Genomic DNA, 8522 nt, shown 5'->3' with positions numbered 1-8522 from the left:
GAACTTGGGACCATGAGGGTCGGAGTCCAGTGCTTTAACCACTGGACTATCGCGGCAATCACTGTTATCATTACTGTTATTATTATCATTACTATTATAATTTTTGATATTACATATGTCATTATTATGAACAGGAAGTGCTTCTGTTTATGCTGATTTAAACATCTATGTGTATCTATGTTTGTACGTGCGGGTACACAAAGGTCGAATGAGTGAGTGAAAAAATTGACATATATGATAAAATAGAATAAAAAAAAATATAAAAAATTATATGATAAGATGAATGAAATGAATAAGATATATGGAAATAGATAAATAAGATAAATTAAATAATGGAAATAAATAAGATAAATGAAAAATGAAAAATGAAAATAAATAAATAATGAAAATAAATAAATAATGAAAATAAATAAATAATGAAAATAAATAAAAATGAAAATAAGAAATTAAAATAAATAAGATAAATGAAAAGAATATAAGATAAAAGAAAATGGAAAGAAAATATGATTAAATAAAATGAAAAGAAATTACCACGAAATAAAATGAAAAGAATACATGATAGAAAAAAAGATCTACTTTCACACGTACGCACAAAAAATGAATATTTATCGGCTGGTTTGGAATCGTAACGTGACCAAAAGAATGTCACGCAGCGAATATTTGAGCTCTTGTTAGGAATAACTAGCGAAAATTTATGGGAAATGAAGGTCTGATAATGTAGAGAATGTAGTCCAAAAAAGAAAGAGAGAGAGAGAGAGAGAGAGAGAGAGAGAGAGAGAGAGAGAGAGAGAGAGAGAGAGAGAGATAGCACTCTAAGATCGTTATCAATAAATTACAAATTAATTATTCTTATGTATACATGACAAGACATAATATATATAGCGTCAGCATTTTTTTAAAATAAGAGAGAGATGAGAAACACAGTTGTTTAAATTGATTTCTTGAACTGAATATATTAATGGTATTTGCATATTATGTCGGCATTACTTAACCTTTTCATTCGGGAATAATTGAATTTTCCCAAAGGATATATCAAAATTATTGATCTATCCACCAACACAGCAATGACCTAAATTATCCAAAAAAATATCCTTTTTTTATCTACCTATCCATCTATTCACCTTTGTCTCCATCTACGCCCAAGTAACAGGAAAGAATAGAAACAGTGAGAATGGATAATTTCGTGAACAGTAGGACGAAGAAAGGCTGATGAAATCTTAAAATACACTTAATATATCTGTTTACTGTTCTTAACGTCATCTTGGTCAAAGAGTATATTTAAAAACAGAGCAAGGGGAACAGTTTAAAAAATGTAATAGTAGTAAGTGTCTTATGAATGTTAAGTTAATAGGTCTGACAAGTGTACATATTTCCGTCATTCTGTCACTCATGTTCGCACGCATACAGACATAAATGTAAGTACCGTGCGTTCACACACATATTAGACGTACAAATAACGTATGAAAGGAAACACTGACTGACACATTTGAACGGAACATACATACATGTATAATTACATACATACATCTCTCTCTCTCTCTCTCTCTCTCTCTCTCTCTATATATATATATATATATATATATATATATATATATATATATATATATATACACACACACACACATATATATATTATATATATACACATAAGTATGTATGTATGTATGTATGTATATACAAACGCACACACACACACGCAAAAACACGACCAAAGGCCTTTCACCATAGATGCCACCTTCACTGTCCTACCCCATAACCGTTCATATTGCGAAATACAATCGTTCCTCCACAGGGAAACCTCAAAAAAAAAAAAAAAAAAAAAGGAGGAACAGCCTTACCTTATGAGTAAGGTCCTCTGAGAGAGAGAGAGAGAGAGAGAGAGAGAGAGAGAGAGAGAGAGAGAGAGAGAGAGAGAGAGAGAGAGAGAGAGAGAGAGATACAGAAATACGGAAACACAAACATTTACCAACAGAACCAAAAACATCAACAAAAAACAATAAAGACAAAACAAGAAAAAAAGCGCCTAGAAAAAAAAAAAAAAAACATTTATATTTATAAACCTCACCTCATCCTTCCCTCATTGGCTCCCCCCTCCCCCCCCCTCTCTCTCTCTATGGAGTTTCTTCTCGGGGATTCGAAAGACCTTCCTGATAACAGTCTCTCTTTAACGATCAGGCTTGACTAGGTTTTTTTGTCCCCAGGTTACGGGAGATGGCGGCGAAGAAGGTACGGCGGAAGAGAGGGACCTGTTTGTACCGCGGAAGGAAATGTGCTTTTGAGGTGGTACAGCGGTGGCGTAGTATTACTCTATGAGGATGGGTGTGGGCGTGGTTAGTTTTATTGGGTCATTTCGGAGGAGGAGGAGGAGGAGGAGGAGGAGGAGGAGGAGGAGGAGGAGGAGGAGGAGAAGAAGAAGAAGAAGAAGAAGAAGAAGAAGAAGAAGAAGAAGGAGGAATAATAATAGCAATAATAATAATGATGATAATAATAATGATAATGTTATTAATAGAAGTAACAGTAATGATAATAATGATTGTAATGTGATGATAATAACAATGATAATAATAATAACAATAATAATAATGATGATTATGTAGATGATAATAAAAATAATAATAATGATGATGATGATGATGATAATGAGAATGGTAATAATGATAATGGTAATAATGATAATGGTAATAATGATAATAGTAATAATGATAATAGTGATACTAATAATAATAGTTAACAATAAGGATAATGATAATTTTGATAATATTAACAATAGTGATAAAATATATTATGACGGTGATGACGATGATAATAATAATAATAATATTGATTATAATAATAATAATAATAATAATAATAATGATAACAATAATGATAATGATAATAAAAAAGATAATGGTAACAATGATGATAATGATAATGATAATGATAATAATAATAATTATAACAACGACACCATTAAAAGGAATACAAATAATATTGTTAATAACAGGAGGAAGGTGGAGGAGGAGAGGGGGGGGGGGATGAAGGAGAAGAGGAGGAAGTGGAGGAAAAGATGAAGGATCGTGAAGGGGAAGAGAGGAAGAGAAGCGGAAGAAAGGAGAAAAAAAGAGGAAGTGGAGGAAAAGGGAGAGGAGAAGGAAGAGGAGCACAAACGAAGAGGAAGAGGAAGAGACGGAGAGGAAAAGAGGGAGCAGAAGAATTATAAGAGGAATGAGATTAAAGATAAACCGAAGAGCAAGAAGGAGGATCAGAAGAAGTTGTTAGAAACCCAAAAGTAAATCAAAAAAACAAGGATATTGATATTCCAAGGAGGTATTGCTTTGTCATTCTCAAAAAAAAGAAAGAAAGGAAGAAAGTTTTCTCCCTCGTTTTTATACGAAAGGAAAAATAAAACATTAAGAAATATGTTCATCTATATATATACATAAATAAATATAGTTATATATATATATATATATATATATATATATATATATATATATAAGAGAGGGGTAACAAAACGATGCAACACTTTATAAATCTGTACCTATTTTGATTGTTTAAAAGAAGACACAACACGCACACACACACATAAAGAAAAAAAGAAAATAGGAAAAAAGAAAATAAGAAAAAATATACATACATACAGACACACTCACTCACACACACACACACACACACACACACAGACACACACACACACACACACACACATATATATATATATATATATATATATATATATATATATATATATATGTTTTCATGCAGCACTTCTATCTATATTGCGCACTTCCTCGTGACTGAGAAAGGGTGAGAGGCGTGTTTACGATAGAAGAATGGAGGCTGGACATTACTTAAGTTTTTACTATTAGCATTGGAATGAATGGAATGCGCAGATTTGGCTAAATGTATATATGACGCGCAGGGCCCAAGCTTAGTGTATATGCTATTTGTTTATTAGACGCACTCAATATATATATATATATATATATATATATATATATACACATATATATGTACATATCCATACATATATATATATATATATATATATATATATATATATATATATTTATATATATATACAAATAAAATAAATAAATATAAATACAAACACACACACAAACACATATGTGTGTGTGTGTGTGTGTGTGTGTGTGTGTGTGTGTGTGTGTGTGTGAGTGTGTGAGTGTGTGTGTGTGTGTGTGTGTGTGTGTGTGTGAGTGAGTGAGTGAGTGAGTGAGTGAGTGAGTGAGTGAGTGAGTGAGTGAGTGTGTGTGTGTGTGTGTGTGTATGTGTGTGTATGTGCACAATAATGATTATGATGTTGGTAACAACAACAACAACAACAATAATAATAATAATTATAATGATAGCAGTAATAATAATGATAATGATAGCAATAATAATAATGATAAATATGATGATGATAATAATAATAATAAGTATGATGATGACAATAATAAGGATAATAAATATGTTGATAAAGATAATCACAATAATGATAAAGATAATGATAATGATGATAATAGTAATAATAATACAGCTATAATACCAACTATAAACCAGTTACCTGCTTAGCTTTAATGTGGAAGCTACTGACTGACACCTGGTGAAAAGCCTAATGCCGGAAAAGCAGAAAGGTTGCCGAAAAGATCAAGGGACACACACAATAATTATTCGTTGCCAAATTCATCATTAAGAACTGTAACCGAAAAAAGTCGATCTGTCCACGAGTTGGATCGACTACAAGAAAGCGTTTGACGGGATTTCTCATTCGTGGAACATCGAATTTCCTCAAAATAGCCGACAACATCAAAGATCTCTGGAACAACATGAGGGGAGAGACTTTGGGTGAGGTTTGTTGTACGAGGTATCTCTCAGGGTGACAGTTTATTGCCTCTCCTTTTTGTTATCAGTCTAATGCCACTCACATGAAAATGAAAGCGAGCTATAAGCTTGGTATATCGGGACCAAATAAACCATATATATATATATATATATATATATATATATATATATATATATATATATATATAGATGACCTAAAACTCTTCAGTAAATCAGAGAAACAACTGGATACACTGATGAATTCGGTATGCATTTTTAGAAGGGAGTTTGGAATAAGTAAATGTGGTATTCTGGTTATGTAGAAAGGGAATCATACTCACAGAGATGGTACAGAAATACCTGCTGGAGAAAAGGTAAAGGAAATCGACATAGAAAACGGTTACATATACCTAGGTATTCTGGAAACTGAAAATATGAAAGATAAGAAATATACAGATGAAGCATATAAGACGACTCAAGAAGATTTTAAAATCTAAGCAGAACGGCAAATGTACCATCAACATTATTAACTCTAGAGCAGTCTCTACCATTAGGTACAGCGCATGAATAGTAGAATAACAGATCAACGAACTCCTGGAGCTGGGTGGGAAAACCCGAAAGCTGCTGACCATGCGCAACGAGTTCTATGTAGACCGTTTGTACATTGAGAGATCAGAAGGTGGAGGAGGGTTAATCAGGGCTGAGGATTGCGTCTTGAAGTGCCTATTTGAGTACGTCCATACCAACCCAGAGCCTATGATTAAGGAGGTTGGAAGAGAAGCGATCTTAGATGCGGGAAAGGATAAGAAAACCATCAAAGAGAGTTGGAAAAGCAATTTGAAAAGCTAAAGCCCTCACAGAATATTTTCAGTAAAACTGAATTCAACGTTACACGTAGTTAGGACTGGTTGGAATGTGGTGACTTGAAAAGGGCTACAGAGGGAACATTAGTGGCAGCTCGAGAACAAGCAATAACAAGAGCTATTAAACACCTCATAGACAGGGAGAACATCTCCCCACTCGGCAAACTATGTGGAGAACGAGAGGAGACGATTGCGCACTTGGTATCACAGTGTAAAACTCTTGCCCAGAAACAGTACAAGTTTTGGAGACATAACAGGATAGCACAGGCATTTCACTGGCAACTTTGGCTGAAGTACACACTATAATATGCAGAAATTTGCTATGATCACTGACCTGCTACAGTTGTTGAGAATGACAAGGTGAATGTTCTCCGGGACATGAAGATCCCAACTGACAAAACTTTAGAACATTCTAGGACAGATATAGCTTGTCTTCGAAAAAAATATGGTCGTGTTTGTAACAACGTGAAATATAGGATAAAGGATATGAAGTGATAAGGATGATAATAGTAACTGTTACTACTATAACCACTAGCACTACTACTACTACTACTACTGCAATTGATAATGACAATAATGTTTAATGAAGATAAGAAGAACAAAAAAATAAAAGAGAGAGTAATAATGATGATGAAAATGATAATGATAATAACAGTGATAATGACAGCAACAATGATGATTGTAACAACAGTTATGATAATGAGATCATTATAACAATAATAACAAGAAGAAAACAAGAACAACAAAAAGAAAAATAAATAAAAAAGAAAACATATATACAATAAGGAAATATAAATAAATATATAGATAAACCAAATAGAAAAAAAATATGTTATAGAAAATAACTAATAAAGACGTAAAGCAGAAATTGGAAAAAGAAATAAAAAATAGAATACTTCACCACTCGCACTCTGGCCCACCCACCCACCCACCCACCTACCTTCGTCCACCTCCTTCACACCCACCCACCCATCCACCTTTGTGCACCCACCCACCCATCCACCTACCTACCTGTGCCCACCCACCATCCCACCTTCACCCACCCTCCAACCTACCCGTCCCTCTCGCGTAGGCAAGCAAATGCTGATACAGGTTTTCACAAGAACCAGTTGCTCAGAGTCAAGAAAAAGGAGAGAGAGAGAAAAAAAAAAAGGCTTGTGAAATATTGAGGACAGTTTGCGGTTCAGCCACTAGTCGACGGCGAAAATTTGTGAGGATTAATAAACTCTTTGGATGAGTAAAAGAGGGAGCGTGAATGTAAATGTTGAGAATGAAAGAAAATGGGTCATTCTGTTTGTTATTTGGACGGTGATGTGAGGATTTTTTTTTTTTTTTTGTAGTTGTTGTTTCGTTATGGTGAGAATTAATCAAGATTTTGTTTATTTGAATTGTCTCTTTGTCTTTGTCTCTGACTCTGTCTCTGCCTCACTCACTCTCTCTCTCTCTCTCTCTCTCTCTCTCTCTCTCTCTCTCTCTCTCTCTCTGTCTCTCTCTCTCTCTCTTTATCTCTCTCCCCCCCTCTCACCCCCCCCCTCTCTCCATCTATCTCTGTCTCTTCCCTCTCCTTCTTTCCCTTTCTCTTCTCTCTCTCTCTCTCTCTCTCTCTCTCTCTCTCTCTCTCTCTCTCTCTCTCTCTCTTTCTCTCTCTCTCTGTTTATCTCTCCCCCTTCCTCTCTCTCTCTCTCTCCCTCTCCCTCTCCTTCCCTTCCTTCCTTCCTTCCTTCCTTCCACCTCTTCCCTCTCATTCTCTCGCCCATCCTTCCTTCCCCCCCCTCTCTCTCCTTCCTTCCCTCCTCTCCTCACCCTCTCTCCCTCCCTTCCTCCCTCCCTCCCTTCCTCCTTTCATTTGCCCCCCCCCCCTTCTCTCTCTCTCTCTCTTTTACACACACACTCTCTCTCTCTTTCGTGGTCCACATGGCCGCTAGCAGGTAGGGATGCGGTTACACACACACGCGCGCTGAAACGAACAACCTTGCGTATTGTGTAGCCCTTCTATTCCCCCATCAGCGTTATGGGGAGGGTATGGGGTGTAGGGGGGGGTGGAGGGAATGAGGTATGAGGTGGAAGGGGGAAGTGGGGAGGGTTAAGGGGGGATACGGAGGGGTTAGGGGGGGAGGGGAAGGGTAAGGGGGGGAAGGTAAGGGTAATGGGGGAGGTAAGGGTGGAGGGGAAAGGAGGTAAAGGGGAGAGGGAAGGGTAAAGGGAAGGTCAGGAGGGGTAATAGGGAGGAAGAGGGGGAGGGGGAAAGAGGTGGGGGGGAGGGGTAATGGGGAGGGGGGAGGGGGTAGGGGAAGCTATGCCTCCTGCCTTCCCTTTTCTTACCTTCCTCCCTTCCCTTTCCTTTAAGGGAACTAGGGGATGTTGCGAAACTTTCTTTTCATTCGCTCTTTCTCTTGCTTTCTCCTTCGTCACACAGAATGAAAGGAAATGGTAGAAGAAAGGAAAATTTCTCCTCTTCATTTTCCTTTTTCCCTTTTTCCTTCCTTTCTCCCACCCCCCTCTCTTTCTGTCTTTCGTGCTTATTTTCTTCCTTTATTCTCTCTCTCTTTCTTTTTCTCCCCCCCCCCCCCTCTCTCTCTCTCTCTCTCTCTCTCTCTCTCTCTCTCTCTCTCTCTCTCTCTCTCTCTCTCTCTCTCTCTCTCTCTATCTATCTATATCTCCCCCCCCCCTCTCTCTCTCTCTCTCTCTCTCTCTCTCTCTCTCTCTCTCTCTCTCTCTCTCTCTCTCTCTCTCTCTCTCTTTCTATCTATCTTTCTATATCTCCCTCCCCCCCCTCTCTCTCTCTCTCTTTTCTCTCTCACTACTCTTATTCCTCTTCCTCCTCCTCCTCCTACTACTACTGTTTTTGAC

The sequence above is a fragment of the Penaeus chinensis genome, chromosome 24 (genome assembly GCF_019202785.1).
Source record: "Penaeus chinensis breed Huanghai No. 1 chromosome 24, ASM1920278v2, whole genome shotgun sequence".
Taxonomy (NCBI): Eukaryota; Metazoa; Arthropoda; class Malacostraca; order Decapoda; family Penaeidae; genus Penaeus; species Penaeus chinensis.
This window is presented reverse-complemented; position numbering follows the sequence as displayed.